We start from the raw sequence: 17,858 nt of genomic DNA on the forward strand, positions 1-17,858 counted from the left end.
CTGCAATAATATGTACTAACTAAAGGCCAGGTGCATGAAATTCATGCATGGAGGGGGAGTCCCTCAGCCTGGCCTGCACCCTTTCCAATCCAGAAACCCTTGGGGGATGTCCGACTGCTGGTTTAGGCCCGATCCTGGCGGTCAGATATCCTCTCACAATCTGGGACCGCTGGCTCCTGACCGCTCACCTGCCTGCCTGCCTGATTGCCCCAAATACTCTGCCTGCCTGACTGATCACCCCTAACTGCCTCTGCCTGCTGCCTGGTCTCCCCTAACTGCCCTTCCCTGCCAGTCTGGTTGCCCCTAACTGCCCTTCCCTGCCAGCCTGGTCACCACTAACTGCCCTCCCGTGCTGGCCTGGTCACCCCTAACCGCCTCTGCCTTGGCCTCCGCCACTGTGGCTTTGTCCAGAAGGATGTCCAGAAGGATGTCCGGAAGATTTCTGGTCTAATTAGCATATTACCTTTTTATTAGTATAGATGCTCATTCATTGTTACTAATAAATAAAAGAACTGTAAATTAAAACAATTCATTAACTTTAGTTGCTTCTCAGGTTGACAAAAATAAAGATATTATCTGTGGCTAAGTGTCATAAGAATGTTGTACCTTTTGCTAAGAATATAGCTCTAGAATTAGAATTATCCTACTGAAAGGTCTTCTGGAAATCACTTAACCCAAACCCTTTATTGGCCCAGAAAGAGGAAGTGATTCATTCAAATTCCAAGTTAATTAATAGCAGAGACAGGTATATACTTTATGGCTTCCAGACATTTCTACTAAATTAAGCAAAGCTAACCAAAGGTGGGACTTCTAGGAGACAGATCTCTGGAGGGAATAATTGGGATAGCTAGGAACCTTCCCTCCTGTGATAATGCCAAACTAAGATTGTTGCGATATTCATTTTAATTCTGATTAATATTCTGCGGTAGCTAATCTTGTGTTTATAAATTTTACTTTCTGTCTCTTGGTTTCTTATTTTTACTAGAGGCCTAGTGCCCGAAATCATACACGGGTAGGGTCTCTAGGCCTAGCCTGCAATCAGGCTCATCTATCACCTGCTTACCAGTTTCCGGTGCTGCCCTGCTGCTCCCACCAGCCACCCAGTTCCCCTCGCTAGCCCTTGTCCCACCCTGCCACCACTGCCAGCCAGCTTGTTCCCCTAGCCAGCCCCAGGTCCTGCCCTGCCACTGCCGCTGCCAGCCACCTGGTTCCCCTTGCTGGCCCTCCTCCCACCCCACCACTGCCACCAGCCAGCCAGTTCCCCTTGTCAGCCCAAGGTCCTGCACCACCGCCACTGCCAGACACCTGGTTCCCATCGCCAGCCCCCCCGCCGCCCCACCTCATAGCAACTGGTCGAGTGGTCTTTCTGGTCATTATGCTTATGGTCGCTGGCCGTTTAATATATAGGATGTCCTTCTTTGACTTTACGTGTGCATACTTCTCTATTATAACATCCTACCTACTCTTCTTTGCTTGAAATTGTGTTCACTTTTGAGAACCAAGATTAAACATCGCTCTTCTTTTGGGGAGAAATTATTTTGGGAAAAAAGATATGCACAAGAATCAGACTTGATGGAAATTGTATTATCTTGCACTATTTCTAACCTCTTTCTGTCCTCTATATAACATAGACATGTTTTATTTGCAGTAGTCTATAAATCTATCAAAATTCCTTGACATTATTGGATACCTGGATTCAAATACTTAGATTCATGTGTTCAAAACTTTTGACATATATTGATCACTTTTTTGAAAAGATATTTTTGAAATAAAGTGTTATTGAAAATGAAGTAATCCCCAGCTGGTATTGCACAGTGTTTGAGCATCAATCTATGAATCAGGAGGTCACAATTTGATTCTGGGTCAGAGCACAGTATGGGATTGGCAGCTCAATCTCAGGTAGGGGGTGTGCAAGAGGCAGCTGATCAATGATTCTCTCTCATCATCAATGTTTATCTCTCTCTCCTTCTCCCTTCCTCTCTGATATCAATAAAATATATATTTTCAAAATGAAGTGATAAGTGAATCAGTATAATTAGCTCTTCTTTTGTTTATTTCACTTATACAATATTGATAATAGTAATTAGGTATTATAAGATAGCACACTCTATAAATTCTCAACAATTGATCATTTTTTCCTGACTTATTTTTTCCTGACTACTCCAGGAAAGAAAACTTGGCATTGCTCTCATTATATATCATAGGACTTTTGTTTTCATTGATCTTCCTTGTAAAATAGGGTGTAATAAAAAAACAAAAACTATTGCATTTCATTTGCATCTTTACATTATCAAAATTATAAAGCACACTATGTTTATGGTGGACAAAAACAATTGTTACTGAATTCCTATTCTATTTTGATTATAATATAAAACTTTTAAGTGTTTTATAAAACATCTAATTTATTACTATAAATGTAACATTGAGTTATTATCTTCCTTTGTTTAATATTAAATTCAAAAAAAGATCCTCATCAATAGTAAATATTTTACCAGGATCACAAAGATAAAAATTTGCTGTTTTCAAAGGTATTTTTCGGAATGTTTGAATTAGATAGTCAAGTGTTGCAATGGCTGTTCTCTCTGAAAGGGAGAATCTTCTGGTAAGATACTGAAAATATTAGATAGCAAATGTAACAAATTATGGTCTGTTTCAGGAGCAAAAAAGATAGAAATTCATCCTGTATCAAAAATTATAGAAATATTAAACTTACATCGAGAAGAAAGCAAGAAAATAACCAAGAGAAAATTTTGTTTAAATGAGGAGTATGAATATCATTGGTTATTTATAATGGGGAAATCCACTAAGAATTAACAGATATCAGCTGTAAATTATAGGTCAGAAGTACACAGTTTGAACACTTCTTTTGATCATTATTTTCCCTCCTAGGTTTCTCTTAAAAATATATTATTGTTTTTGTTCTTTCTTTGTGTGTGTGTGTGTGTGTGTGGGGGGGGGGGTTATATATATATATATACTAGAGGACCAACACATGAAATTCGTGCAAGGGGGTGTCCCTCAGCCAGGCCTGCTCCATCTCAAAATCCAGGACCACTGGTTCCTAACCGCTCACCTGCCTGCCTGCCTGCCTGATTGTCCCTAACCACTTGCATTCCTACCTGATCACCCCTAATAACTCACCTGTCTACCTGATCACCCCTAACCACCTCTGCCTTGGCCCCTGCCACCATGTCTACATCAGGAAGGATGTCTGGAATGATGTCTGAAAGGTCATTAGGCTGTCTGGTCTAATTAGCATATTACGCTTTCATTATATATATATATATATATGTATATAACAACCAAAATATATACATAGATACACATACTATCTTTATATAAAGGAATATATTTGTATAATAAAACTAGTAGGAAAATAGTTTTAATTATGATAAATACTGTCCCAAGTAAATATTCTCTGAGTGAAAAAATAATTACAGTAAAATTTTGATCCCTAATGGATATCACAGAACAGTTACCTACTCTTTATACATATACACAATTATAGAAAAAAAAGTTTATTATACTATGACTCCCATGTCTGTGCCTTAGGATTAATGTGAAGAAAAAAAACAGTAGGTACAGATAATTTGTATAAAAAGAAGACAGATATTTAGTTGGTATTTTAACTGTCTCTTTAATATGGCAAATAAAGCCACTAGTATAGAGAGTATGAAGAACATACTCAAACTAAGTCTGAGGTATTATAAAAGTAACTAGAGGCCCAGTGCACAAAATTTGTGCATGGAGGGGAGGGGGTCCCCTCAGCCCAGCTTGCAACCTCTCCAATCCGGGACCCCTTGGGGAATGTCCGACCGCCAGTTTAGGGGCAACAAGGCCGACGGAGGGGTGCAGTTGGGGGCAACCAGGGTGGCAGAGGGGGGCAGTAAGGGGTGACCAGGATGGCAGGGGGTCAGTTAGGGGTGACCAGACCAGCGGGGAAGGGAGGCAGATAGGGGCGATCAGGCCAACAGGCAGAGGTGGTTAGGGGTGATCAGTCTGGTGGGAGGGCAGTTACGGGTGATCAGGCAGGCAGGCAGGTGAGCAGATAGGAGCCAGTAGTCCTGGATTGTGAGAGGAATGTCTGACTGCCGGTTTAGACCCGATCCCCTAAACCGGCAGCTGGACATCCCCTGAGGGGTCCTGGATTGGAGAGGGTGCAGGCTGGGCTGAGGGGACCCACCCCCGTGTACAAATTTCATGCACCGGGCCTCTAGTTAATTTTATAAATTAAAAAAAAAAACACATACAAGAGATAAAACATGTTTTGTCATCAGATTAAATGACCCAGTCTATTTTATTCATATTATTTTTATTCTTTATTGATTAAGGTATTACATATGTGTCCTTATCTCCCCATTGCCCCCCATCCCCTACTCCCCCACTCATGCCCTCACCCCCCTGGTATCTGTGTCTACTGGTTAGGCTTATATGCATGCATACAAGTCCTTTGGTTGATCTCCCCCTTTACCCCCCCCTCCCCTACCTGCCCTCTGAGGTTTGATGGTCTAATCCAGTGGTTCTCAACCTGTGGGTCGAGATCCCTTTGGGGGTCAAACGACCCTTTCACAGGGGTCGCCTAAGACCATCCTGTATATCAGATATTTACATTATGATTCATAACAGTAGCAAAATTACAATTATGAAGTAGAAACGAAAATAATTTTATGGTTGGGTTACAACATGAGGAACTGTATTTAAAGGGCCAGAAGGTTGAGAACCACTGGTCTAATAGATGCTTCTCTGTCCCTGAATCTATTTTTGTTCATCAGTTTATGTTGTTCATTATATTCCACAAATGAGTGAGATAATATGATATTTATCTTTTTCTGACTGGCTTATTTTGCTTAGCATAATTCTCTCCAGTTCCATCCATGCTGTTGCGAATGGTAAGAATTCCTTCTTTTTTACCGTAGCATAATATTCCATTGTGTAGATGTACCACAGTTTTTTAATCCACCAATCAGAAAGGATATATGCATCCCTATGTTCATAGCAGCACAATTTACCATAGCTAAAATTTGGAAACAGCCTAAGTGCCCATCAGCAGATGAGTGGATTTATTCATATTCTGATGTTTAAGTTTCTCTTCTCTATCCCTCTTTCCAGTGAACTGTAAGTTAAGTAGATAGAAAGAACATCTAGTCTGGAATGAATAAAGGTCTTGCTTTACTTAGATGAAAACAGTTACATATTGCACTTGAGATTTATACATTTCTTAGAATCCATGGTTTTGATGGAAAAGAAAGAATATTTCTCAATTTTATACATTAGGTTCAGGCTGCCTCATGTTTGCCTCAGTAACATTTACAAATGTGTCATGTCATTGTTTTCAAGAATCCATAAAAACCAACCCTATTATTTAATAAATTTATCTTTTTTAACAATTAATCTTTTTCTCAGATTTGGAAACATCCCTTTTCACAGCATGGGGAACACAAATAACTTTGGCTTTAAAACCACTATACCTATGTATGCTCAATGCAGTACACAATGTAGCTATTTATTTTATGGCATTTGTAAGTGAATATTATATGATGCCATCTCCAAATAAGGGTGTTTATAGAGCTGATGAAAGAGTACAATGTGGACAGTTGGTAAACTGCCTATTGACAGAACTAAAATATAGGAAATGTAAGATGACAAGAGAGAATGAAGAAAAGAAATGCAATATTGTGTGATGTGTCAGCATATAATTTTAAATGAATATAGAATCCTCTCATCCTTTATAATGTCATATTTAAATGTACTTTATTATTTTAAATGAAAGCTTTAGAAATATTATCTCTGTACTCTAATATTCACATGAGCATTTAATTAAGTCCTAAGCATTGACAAAATAAATAAAGCAATAAAATCAAAAATTATTTCTCTCTCTCTCTCTCTTTCTCTCCTTCTCTCTCTGTCTCTCTCTCCAGTGTGTATTTTGTTCAAGATGCTGGCCATTTGTTTTTGTTGGCTAATCTGAAAGTTTAAACATAATATTTTCATTGTTTCTACAGAATTCATTCTAAAATATATGATTTACTAATAGGAAATTCTCCTTTTTTCTATTTAAACACATCTTTAATCTGTGTAACTATATTTTTTCTTATATTACTCTCAAGCTTAAGATGAGGCTTTATAAAGTTTTAGTTCATTACTATTACTTAAAGGTGCATAAAAGAAAGGATCTAGTTATTTGGTCATGTTTCTTCTAATGTATTGTGATAGGAAACTTGCATCATAATGACACAGTATATAACAGTGGTGTTTAATTCAAACACATTTTCTGGTGACTTAGCATTCCTCATCATCTGTCACTACTGTTCCTCTTTAACATAAAGTGTAACTCCCCAAATCCCCCAAACCTCTGTTGTAAGTAGCATATTTGCCTACTGCTCCCTGACTTGACTTTTAAGAACTGTGATCACTCTTGTGCTAAGTTAAATGCTTTCCTAATATATTTATTTCCACATACTCACTTAGTCTCTTCCAAAGTGTAATTTGGAAAGTACTTTTTTTTTTAACTTAATAAGTTCCTTTGACAACTAAAATTTGTTGTTAATCTCTTTTGATTTACTAATGCCAAGTAACTATATACCTAAGATGACACTATATAATAAACTCCTTATTTCAAATAGGAAATTTATTACCTTTCAGGGTACCTCACATTACAGGAATAAAATATACTTTGATAACTTTTATTGCTACATTTTTAAAAAATCAGATTTACCATATATTCATCATTCAGCTAAAAAAAACCTCAGAATGAATCTCTGGTGTTAATCAAAACTGAACCCACTTAGATTTTTGGAACACCTTCATTTTTTTTTTCTTGTCAATTATTTCCTTGGATAAAATTATTAAAAAATATATTTATAATTCAGTCATATAACACATAAAGTTTTATTGGATACAGATGTCTGAATTTTTCTTCAATTTATTTTTATTTTTTATTTTTTTATTTTTCACTTAAAGTATTACAAAGGGTATTACATAAGTGTCCTTTTTTCCCCCCCGCCCTTGACAAGCCCCTGCCCTCCCTTACCCCCCAGTGTCTTATGTCCATTAGTTATGGTTATATGGGTGCATACAAGTCCTTCTGTTGATCTCTTACTCCCCTCCCTCCTGTCCCCCAACCCTCCCTGGCCTTCCCACTGCAGTCTGACAATCAGTTTGAGGCAGCTCTGCCTCTGTATTTATTATTGTTCAAAAGTTTGTAATGGTCTTAATTATCCATGAATGAGTGAGATCATGTGGTATTTTTCCTTCATTGACTGGCTTGTTTCACTTAGCATAATGCTCTCCAGTTCCATCCATGCTGTTGCAAATGGTAGGAGTTCCTTCTTCTTAACAGCAGCATAGTATTCCATCGTGTAGATGTACCACAGTTTTCTAATCCATTCATCTACTGATGGGCACTTAGGCTGTTTCCAGATCTTAGCTATGGTGAATTGTGCTGCTATGAACATCTGGGTACATATATCCTTTCTGATTGGTGTTTCTGGTTTCTTGGGATATATTCCTAGAAGTGGGATCACAGGGTCAAATGGGAGTTCCATTTCCAATTTTTTGAGGAACCTCCATACTGCCTTCCATAGTGGCTGCACCAGTCTGCATTCCCACCAGCAGTGCACAAGTGTTCCTTTTTCTCCACATCCTCTCCAGCACTTGTCGTTTGTTGATTTGTTGATGATGGCCATTCTGACAGGTGTGAGATGGTACCTCATTGTTGTTTTGATTTGCATCTCTCGGATGATTAGTGACTTTGAGCATGTTTTCATATGTCTCTTGGCTTTCTGAATGTCCTCTTTTGAAAGGTGTCTATTTAGATCCTTTGCCCATTTTTTGATTGGATTGTTTATCTTCTTTTTGTTAAGTTGTATGAGTTCCCTATAAATTTTGGAGATTAAGCCCTTATCAGATATGACGTTGGCAAATATGTTTTCCCACGAGGTGGGTTTTCTTGTTGTTTTGTTGATGGTTTCTTTTGCTGTGCAGAAGCTTTTTATTTTGATGTAGTCCCATTTGTTCATTTTCTCTTTAGTTTCAACTGCCCTAGGAGCTGTATCAGTGAAGAAATATGTTTTGGCATATGTCTGAGATTTTGTTGCCTTTGTATTCTTCTAGAATTTTTATGGTTTCCTGTCGTACATTTAAGTCCTTTATCCATTTTGAGTTTATTCTTGTGTATGGTGTAAGTTGGTGGTCTAGTTTCATTTTCTTGCTTGTATCTGTCCAATTTTCCCAACACCATTTATTGAAGAGACTATCTTGGCTCCATTGTATGTTCATGCCTCCTTTGTCAAAAATTAATTGAGCATATTGGTTCGGGCTAATTTCTGGACTCTCTATTCTATTCCACTGATCTATATGTCTGTTCTTGCGCCAGTACCAGGCAGTTTTGAGAACAGTGGCTTTGTAATACAGCTTGATATCTGGCATTGAGATCCCACCTACTTTGTTCTTTCTCAGGATCGCTGCAGCTATTCGGGGTCTTTTTTTATTCCAGATGAATTTTTGGAGAGTTCGTTCTAGATCCTTGAAGAAGGCCATTGGTATTTTAATGGGAAGTGCGTTGAATTTATAGATTGCTTTGGGTAGTATGGACATTTTAATGATGTTGATTCTACCAATCCAAGAACATGGTATGTTCTTCCATCTGTTTATATCTTCCTCCAGCTCTTTTTTCAACGTCCTGTAGTTTTCTGAGTAGAGGTCTTTAACCTCTTTAGTTAAGTTTATTCCTAGGTATCTTAATTTTTTTGGTGCGATGGTAAATGGGATTGTTTTCATAATCTCTCTTTCTGAAAGTTCACTATTGGTGTATAGAAATGCCTCAGATTTCTTGGGGTTAATTTTGTATCCTGCTACATTGCCAAATTCATGTATTAAGTCTAGTAGCTTTTTGATGGAGTCTCTAGGGTTTTGTATGTATAATATCATGTCATCTGCAAATAAGGACAGTTTTACTTGCTCTTTTCCAATTTGGATGCCTTTTATTTCTTCTTCTTGCCTAATTGCAATGGCTAATACTTCCAGTACTATGTTGAACAGGAGTGGTGAGAGTGGGCATCCCTGTCTTGTTCCTGTTCTTAGGGGAAATGGTGTTAGTTTTTGACCATTGAGTATGATGTTGGCTGTGGGCTTGTCATATATGGCTTTTATTATGTTGAGGTATGATCCTTCTATTCCCACCTTTCTGAGAGTTTTTATCAAAAATGGGTGTTGGATTTTGTCGAATGCTTTTTCTGCATCAATTGATATGACCATGTGGTTTTTTTCTTTCAATTTGTTTATGTGATGTATCACATTTATTGATTTACGGATGTTGTACCATCCTTGCATCTCTGGGATAAATCCTACTTGGTCATGGTGTATGATCCTTCTGATGTACTGCTGGATCCGATTTGCTAAGATTTTGTTGAGGATTTTGGCATCTATGTTCATGAGGGATATTGGCCTGTAATTCTCTTTCATTGTGATATCTTTACCTGGTTTTGGTATTAGGGTGATGCTGGCTTCATAGAATGAGCTTGGAAGTGTTCCTTCCTCTTGAATTTTCTGTAGTAGTCTGAGGAGGGTAGGTTTTAGTTCTTCCTTGAATGTTTGGTAGAACTCCCCTGTGAAGCCCTCTGGCCCTGGGCTTTTGTTTGCTGGAAGCTTTCTGATGACTGCTTCAATTTCTTCCATAGTTATTGGCCTATTGAGGTTTTTAGATTCTTCCTGATTGAGTTTTGGAATGTTGTATTTTTCTAGGAATTTGTCCATTTCCTCCAGGTTGTCTAGTTTGTTGGAGTAGAGTTGCCCGTAGTATTGTTTAACAATCATTTGTATTTCTGTGGGGTCTGTTGTTATTTCGCCTCTATCATTTCTGATTTGGTTTATTTGGGACCTCTCTCTTTGCTTCTTGGTGAGCCTGGCTAGGGGTTTATCAATCTTGTTTATTCTTTCAAAGAACCAGCTCTTGGTTTCATTGATTTTCTGTATTGTTTTTTTGGTCTCTATTTCATTGATTTCTGCTCTAATCTTTATTATCTCCTTCCTTCTGCTCACTCTGGGGTTTTCTTGTTGCTCTCTTTCTAATTCTTTGAGTTGTAGAGTTAGATGATTAACTACCATTTTTTCTTGTTTTTTTGAGATAGGCCTGTAGAGCTATAAACTTCCCTCTCAGGACTGCTTTCATTGTGTCCCAGAGGTTTTGGATTGTTGTGTTTTCATTGTCATTAGTGTCCAGGATGTTTTTAGTTTCTTCTTTGATGTCATCGGTAACCCAATCAATATTTAATAACATGCTATTCAGCTTCCAAGTGTTTGAGTATTTTGGGTTGTTTTTATTGTAGTTTATTTCTAACATTATGCCATCGTGGTCTGCGAAGAAGCTTTTTATGATTTCAATCTTCTTGAATTTGTGGAGACTTTGCTTGTGACCTAATATGTGGTCTATTTTTGAATATGTCCCATGAGCACCTGAGAGGAATGTATATTCCGCAGCTGTGGGGTGAAGTGTTCTGAAAATGTCAATTAAGTCCATCTGATCTACTGAGTCATTTAGGATTGCTGTTTCTTTGCTGATTGTTTGTCTTGCGGATTTATCCAGTGATGTCAGTGGTGTATTAAAGTCCCCTACTATGATTGTATTATTGTCGATCTCTCCCCTGATATCTTCCAGAAGTTTTCTTATGTATGTGGGTGCTCCTGCATTGGGTGCATATATGTTTACCAGGATTATATCTTCTTGTTGTATTGATCCCTTTAGTATTATGAAGTGGCCTTCCTTATCTCTGGTTATGGCCTTCACTTTGAGATGTATTTTGTCAGATATAAGTATTGCTACCCCAGCTTTCTTTTCCTTTCCATTTGCGTGAAAGATATTTTTGCATCCCTTCACTTTCAGTCTGTGTGAGTCCCTTCTAATGAGGTGGGTCTCTTGTAGACAGCATATGTATGGGTCATGTTTTTTTATCCATTCAGCCACTCGATGTCTTTTGGTTGGAGCATTTAGTCCATTTACATTTAAAGTTATTATTGAAAGGTACTTGTTTGTAGCCATTTCTTTTTTTGTGTGTGTGTGGCTGTTTTCTTTCTGAGCTTGATATTTCTTCTTTTTACACCAGTCCCTTTAGCATTTCTTGCATGGTTGGCTTGGTGGTGATAAACTCCCTTAGCCCTTTTTTGTCTGTGAAGCTTCTTATTTCCCCTTCAATTTTGAATGATAGCCTTGCTGGATAGAGTATTCTTGGATTCAGTCCTTTGCTTTTCGTCACTTTGTAGATTTCCGTCCATTCTTTTCTGGCCTGATGTGTTTCTGTTGAGAAATCGTTTGATAATCTAATGGGAGATCCCTTGTATGTTACTTTCCGTCTCTCTCTTGCAGCCTGTAAGATTCTCTCTTTATCCTGAACATTTGTCATGGTAATTATGATGTGTCTTGGTGTGGGTCTTTTCGGGTTCACCTTGTTTGGGACTCTCTGGGCTTGTGTGACTTTTTTCTTCCCCACCTCAGGGAAGTTTTCTGATATTATTTCTTCGAATAGGTTTTCTAATCCATGTTCATCTTTCTGTTGTTCTGGCAGCCCTATTATTCGTATGTTCTTTCGTTTCATGTTGTCCCAAAGTTCCCTTAGGCTCTCCTCCTGTCTTTTAATTTTTTTCTCCATTTGCAGTACAGTTTGAGTGTGTTTTGCTTCCTTGTCTTCTAATTCACTAATTCGGTCCTCCGCTTCTCCCAGTCTACTGTTGATACTTTCAATGGTGTTTTTTATTGCAGCTATGTCGCTCTTCATTTCTTCTTGGGACTTACTTAAGTTGTTGATTTTTCCATCTGTTTCTTCTAGCTTCTTGCATAAGTAATTGAGTTTTTCATCTGTTTCTTCTTGCTTCTTGAACATCCGGTGCATGTACTCTAGGAACCTTATTCTGAATTCTTTTTCCGTCATGTTGCATATCTCTGTCTCACTTAGCTGCTTTTCTGGCGAGTCCTCCTTTTCTTTCCTTTGGGGGTTTCTTTGTCTACCCATGTTTGATCTCACTGACATGACTAGTTGTTGAGTCGTTCAGTGGCTGCTCCCTGGGTGGCAGTGGCTGCTCCCTGGGTGGAAGTGGCTCCTCGGGCTGTGGTTGCTCCTTGGGCGGTTGTGGTAGCAGCGGCTCCTCTGTTGATAGCAGGGCCTCTGGTGGGTGCTGTTCACAGCTGTGGTGGCTCTTCTGGCTGTTGGAGGGAGGCTTCACACACAGTAACAGCTCCCCAGACAGAGCGTGTGGTGATCAGGAGGCCGCTGTTGCTTGAATCTGCTTTCCGTGGAGGGGTGCAGGTCTCCTCTGGGCTCTTGCAGTCGCGCTGCTTGCGAGTCGTTGCCTCCGGGTTAGTAGCCGCCAGGTTAGTAGCCGATCTCTGGATGCCGGTAACCGCTACCCAAGATGGCGCGGTCTTGCCGCTGCGCTGGCACCCAGGGGGAGGTTTCAGCCTCAATCTCTAACCATATGCATTTTTTAGGAGTTCTCTGTCTTTCCTGGCTGCAGACTGTCTCTCAGCTGAACCTCTCCAGCTCGATTGGGCTGATTGTTACCCGTTTCAGCTGCTCGCCCCTATCTGCTCCGGGACAAAGCACCAACATGTCCGTCTAAGCCTCTGCCATTTTTTCATCCCCCAATTTAAAATAATAATTAAAAATAGAAAAAATAACAAATTATTGGAATTTTATTAGTCCAGGTGAAGGTGAAAACTAATTAACCTTACAAGTAAATAGAAAATAATAAATAAATAAGATAGAGTAACGTAGGTAAAATAGCTGTCTATAACAGAAGCTTTTGAGATTCCAATTCTCAATTTAATTTAAGCTACCCTAGCTAACCTTAAGAAAAAAAAATCAGCAATTAATATAAAGACATCTAATAGACTGGATATGTAACGACATTCCAGGTGACTATAAATGATGGGAGCCATATTTTTAGTATTTTCTTTACTAAAGCATTTTTTTTTTGTAATGGAGATTAAAATTATACCTCTTATTAATTTGATAATAAAATAGAACAACTAAATTCTGATACTTTTGATTCTTTTTCCACTTGTATTTTTATAACTATTAAATTTAAATTTGAATTACTATATTAATCAAACAGCTAAAGAAGATGGAGCTCTTGTCTAAATCCCTGTGTATTTCTTTCTGGAAATGTTTGAGGACATCCCTGTCCTTCGTGAATAACACAGGACCTATTAGGAGATATGATAATTCTGGTAACATTATCTTCTGTACTATGGTTTCTATCTGATGATACCTTCTATTTTTCTGTTCATTGTTCCCTCATCACCTTTGAAAAATATATAATTTTCAGGAAAATAGAAGTGTAGATAAATATCAAACACTGTTTATGGCATTATTCTATTTTTAAAAGCTGAAAAAAATACTCTCTAATTATATAATTTAAGATTAAGTTGAGGTAGGTAAAATCATGAGTGACGTGAGAATAATTAAACTTTTGCCTGTGTGTTGGCTACTTATTATTTTGATGTGCTGTGATTATTAAATTTAGAAAGAACAGTAAATTGAACAGAAGGAGAAGCTACATAAGAAAACTGTGTATCAGAGTATCAACTCAATGCACTGGCAAAATGAGTTGTATACCTATGCTAACGATGCAGGCATTTGTGTTTTCTCATCAAGTTACCCTTGATCATGCCATGGACTACCAATGTATCTACTTAAACTTAGGCTCTTTTGCTTTGATTTAGACCTGAAGGCCATAGCAAGTAAACTTTTAATTACTATTGGAATTTCTGATCCTGTTATACAGTATTTTGAAACTAATTTAATGTTATTAACTTCAGTCATGTTGTCTCCTATTTAACTTTAGGGAATCAATTGTCTCTGTATTTGTATTTGCCACAGATTATTAAATTCAATGGGTCATAACATAATTATTCAAAATATGAGGCAGTGTTTATTTTGACTACACATAGTAAAGAGATGGCAGGATCCTTTTTTGAATTGTTTTCCACATTATCAGTGGGGTTCAATTAGTATATGTAATTACATAGGAGAAAGGAAATTTTAAAAAATCCCCACAGATTTCTCTCAAAGTCTGGCTCTTTGCCTCCAATGTAGGGTTGAATGAGAAATATGACAGTAAGCCAAATTGGCCTTTCCTCCAAAATCAGCCCACAATAGAATCTACAGGGCTGAAATAGAAAATTAGGAGTTTAGCTTGGCACTCCATCCTGTTGATTCAATTGTGACGTGAATTGCTGGGCCAATCATGCAGTGAAGCTCTGTGTCTGGCTGCCCAGTTTTGAAATATGTAGAAAAGTTCATGACTACCGTGCTTTGTAAACCCACATTTTTAAAAATTACATTTCTCCATTTTAAAAAGCTGTGAGATAGCCAGATTTTTGTATTGGGAAAAATCAACTATTTTGTCAGAAGGCTTTTATGTACAATTTCTAAAAACCATTAGTATCACTTAAATTGGTTACACATTGCTTTTTGGTAAAGTAATTTCTGTTTTTCTATAGTTGACTAAAAGTCATCAGCATTGGAATTTCTCTAAAAAATTCTACAAATATATCATCAGTGATATTATGTTTTATTAAATATGCTGTTAGGAAATCTATGTGGCCCTGTAGAAAGAACAAGAACATGAACATTTTGTCAAAGAAATCTAGGTATGAATCCAAATTTGTTCACATATTTACTGAAAAAGCAAGGACAAATTTATTAACTAAATTTTCAAAGGTTTGCTTTTCCAGCCATCTCTAAAATTGCTTTATGGATGGTGGTAAGGATATCATGGGATGATATGGACAGATATATCAAAAGAGGTAATGACTGTCATGTTATCAATTTTTCAAAAAAGGAAATTAAGGTGTAAGTAATTTATTCATGTAAGAAAGGAGAAAAGTTGCCAAAGCCCAAATATATCTAAACAAGAACTATCTCCTTTAGCCTCACCTTACTTATCTGTTCATTAGCATCCTCTTAATAATTATTATCATTGCTTTTGTTGTCATTGACATCATTGTCTCATAGTTATTGTAATCATTAAATTGAGTATCATGCTATCATCATCTTTACCATCATTATAAACACAAGTTCTTGGATCTAAATCACTATTCATGTTGCAGTCATATAACCTTCTACCACATAAACTTGGGTAAGCCATACATTTTCTAAACCTCCGAATTAAATGTGAACTACAACTTCTTTATCCATATCTTCTTATGGCTGAGTATTATTCCAATAATTGACATATACCAGTATACTGTGGAATAATACTCAGCCATAAGAAAAGATGAAATACTGCCATTTGCAAAAACATGGATAGACTTTGTATGCTAAGCAAAATAAATCAATCAAGAAAAGTTAAGAACCATATGATTTCACTCCCATGTGGAATATAATACTGAAATTCATAGACACACAGCTGCGTATCAGAGGAAAGGAAGTGTAGGTGGGTAGTAAAGGGCAAAGGGCCCAAATATATGGAGATGGAAAATGATTTGACTTTGGGTGGTGGGCACACAATGCAATATACAGATACTGTATCATAGAAATGTACACTTGAGATGATTTGAAAATGGTGGCAGAGTAAGTAGAAGCTACACTGACACTTTCATACAATTAAAATACAGAAAAACCACCCTGAAAAATCAACTGAAGATTAGTTGGAGAGAATCCTGATAACCAAGGATTGAAAGTGGAGACCACATAGAGACTGGTAGGAAGGATGGAGGTGCGAAAGGGCTGGTCAGGCACCCAGAGATAGCAGCTCATGTTCCGGAGGGATATCTCAGCTGTTGGGGTTCCCACTGAGAACTCTGGGGTCTACACCCCAAGTTGGGTTCCCCAGCCCAGAGAACTAGAACTGAGAAAGATGCCCAATGAACATCTGGCAGTGAAAAGCAGAAGGGTTACTGTTTGCCTGTGAGAGATGGCATGAAATGCAGGCTCCCTCTTAAGGGGTCAATGCACAAAATTTTGTGTGCAGCCACTTACCTTGGTCTCTGGCAGAGGAAGGGAAGAATAGTCTAGAGCTGTGTGAGCAGAAGCCTGGATAGGGGGTTCTGGGGTTGGAGCTCAAAGGGCAGCCACCCTGGTTTCATGTGCTGAGTCATTCACTCACACTACAGGGAAAATATTTCTCCAAGTGAAACTTTGCTATCCAGGCAGTTTTGCATGGAGGCGGGGGGGGGGGGGGGGCGGGGGGAGGAGGCATTTGCCTCACCCTTTTAGAAGACCTCTGGCTGTACCTTGAGGTCAATACCCTGGGGTTAATCAAGACTGAGTGTCAATAGGACTGCAGGAAGAGGAGGGTTTCTGGAAGCTTTGAGTCTTAGCCTGATACATCCTAGCCCTGTGCCTAGGAAAAACAGACCGTGGTGCACATCTTGGTCCCTTTCAACGGCACTCAGACCCAGCAGAGGGAGCCAAAAGCTGTGGACTGCTGAGAGCTCCAAACAGGGTACTCAGAAACAGTCACAAATAGCTTCTGACATTGTCCTGCACTAGAGATCGGAAGGTGTAGCAGATCTACGTAATACACAGACACAAAAATAAACAAGCAGCCAAAATAGGGAAACAAAAAGCAAGCTTAAATGAAAGAAAAAGAGAATTCTCTAGAAAAAGAGCTAAATGAAATAGAGTTAAGAAATTTATCAGATATAGCATTCAGAATGATGGTAAAGATGATCAACAATGTGAGAAATGAGTAATTATTAAGAATGACATAGCACTAACAAAAGACACAGTGGAGGGAATACACAGCAGATTAGGGAAAGATGAAGATCAGATCAGTGAATTAAAAGACAGGGTAGAAAAAAATAATTCATTCAGAGAACCCAAAGCAAAAACAATTAAAAAACAGGAGGACAGCTTAATTAAGTTGTGGGACAACATGAAATGTAACAATATTGACATTATAGGAATGCCAGGAGGGGGAGAAAGTAAGCAAGGGATAGAGAATATGTTTGAAGAAATAATGGTAGAAAACTTCCCTAACCTGGTAAAGGAAAAAGTCACATAAGCACAGGAGGCACAGAGAGTCAAAAGCAAGAAGAACCCAAACAGGTCCACGCCCAGACTCATCATAATTAAAATGTCAAAAATTAAAGACAAAGAGAGAACCTCAAAGGCAGCAAGAGAAAAGTAATTTGTTACCTAAAATAGGAGCTCCCATAAGATTGTTGTTAGCTGATTCCTCATTAGAAACTCTATAGGCCAGAAGGGAATGGCATGAGTATTTAAGGTAATGAAAAAAAGGATCTGAAACCAATATTACTATATCCAGCAAGACTATCATACAAAATAGATGGTGAAATAAAGAGCTTCCCCGACAAAAAAGATTAAAGGAGTCAGCAAACCAATACTGAAAGAAATGCTAAAGGGACTGCTATAATGAGAAGAAGAAATAGGGAGAGAAAGAAACATAAGCATACAGAAATACAATAGTAATAATAAGTACCTATCAATAATAACTTTAATTGCAAATGGGTTAAATACTCCATTTAGAAGACATAGGGTAGCTGAATACATATGATAACATGATCCAATTATGTGCTGTCTAAAAGAGACCCACCTCAGAAGGGTCTCTCAAAAGTCTCACACAGGACAAGAGTGAAGGGATGAAAATTTTTTTCCATGCAAACGGAAACAAAATAAGTTAGGGTAGCAATACTCATAACTGACATAATAGACTTCAAAATGAAGGCCATCACAAAAGACAATAAATATCATGACATAATACTAAAAGGATTGATGCAACAAGAAGAGATAACCCTGGTAAACATATATACACCCAATATAGGAGCACCTAAATATATAAAATAGTCATTTGGAGGAGTTTCAGGGAGAGATTGACAGCAATATTGCCATAGTAGGGGA

The sequence above is a fragment of the Myotis yumanensis genome, unplaced genomic scaffold (assembly GCF_028538775.1).
Source record: "Myotis yumanensis isolate MYYU_CA2020_CCGP unplaced genomic scaffold, mMyoYum1.0.hap1 SCAF_3, whole genome shotgun sequence".
In the NCBI taxonomy this organism is placed as follows: Eukaryota; Metazoa; Chordata; class Mammalia; order Chiroptera; family Vespertilionidae; genus Myotis; species Myotis yumanensis.